Genomic DNA, 1302 nt, shown 5'->3' on the forward strand with positions numbered 1-1302 from the left:
CACACACGCGCACACACGCGCACACACTCTCACACACACACACACACACACACACAAACACACACACACACACATTCACAACACACACACACACTCACAACACACACACACACAATTGCACACGCATACACGCACGTGGTCGTACATCGGGCGCAAGATAATAAATATGCCGGGTTTTTTTTAAAGGAGTAAGCCTAGGTTGAATACTATCACATCATCTATAGTTTTATTAACAGACTCGGCCATAATCTTTGTAAAAATGTATTCATATAATCTTTGTAAAAATGTATTCATATAATCTTTGTAAAAATGTATTCATATAATCTTTGTAAAAATGTATTCATATAATCTTTGTAAAGATGTATTCATAAAAATAATATCAACTCTTCCCCGTTATCTTTATTTAAACGAATGTTTGGGAGGAATTCCGCAATGAGCTACGACAATGAAATAGACAGGGGGGTTAGGGTTCAGGTAAGGGTTTGGGTTAGGGTTAGGGTTCAGGTAAAGGTTGGGGTTAGGGTTTGGGTTCTGGTAAGGGTTGGGGTTAGGGTTTGGGTTCTGGTAAGGGTTGGGGTTAGGGTTAGGGTTCAGGTAAGGGTTATGGTTAGAGTTCAGGTAACGGTTGGGGTTAGGGTTAGGGTTTTGGGTTTTGGGTTTTGGGTTTTGGGTTTTGGGTTTGGATTTGGTTTTGGTTTTGGATAGATCTAGATCTATGATTTGGGTTTAGGTTGGGTCTCTCCTTTATGCTTATAGGGGTGGTCGCTCGTTACGGAAGTCCTTCCCACAATCAATTCATCGTGACCCGCGAACACCCCAACAAACAATATAGAAGAGACCTAACCTTAACCCTGGCCCAGCCCCTAACCCTACTCGTACCCTTAATCTTACACCTACCCCTACCCTAACCAAAACCATAACCATAAATGGTCGCTTTTAAGCTCAAGGGGGCTATCCCGAAAAATGCTGTTTTGAGAAAATTGAAGGTAAAGTTTTTGCCCCTTGTTCAGCTTCTGTAAGAGACAGAGTTTTCTCTATAATCAAACAAATATTCACACCAATGAAACCAAACTTCTATAGGTAGGACAATGTCCACCTTTGGTGTAGGTCAAGATTTCTGGAAACCCCCGAAATTTGGGTTAGCCGGCTTGTCCTTAAAAGTGGCCAACTATAACCATCTATTCTACTCTGTTTCTTAGTGGTCGCTCGCTATGGAATTCCTCCCAATTTTAGGAATACGTTTGCTAGCACCGAGAGCTCAACATGTGGGATACATTAGACCGGGGACACTAGACGTATCGC

The sequence above is a fragment of the Aplysia californica genome, unplaced genomic scaffold (assembly GCF_000002075.1).
Source record: "Aplysia californica isolate F4 #8 unplaced genomic scaffold, AplCal3.0 scaffold00120, whole genome shotgun sequence".
Lineage (NCBI taxonomy): Eukaryota > Metazoa > Mollusca > Gastropoda > Aplysiida > Aplysiidae > Aplysia > Aplysia californica.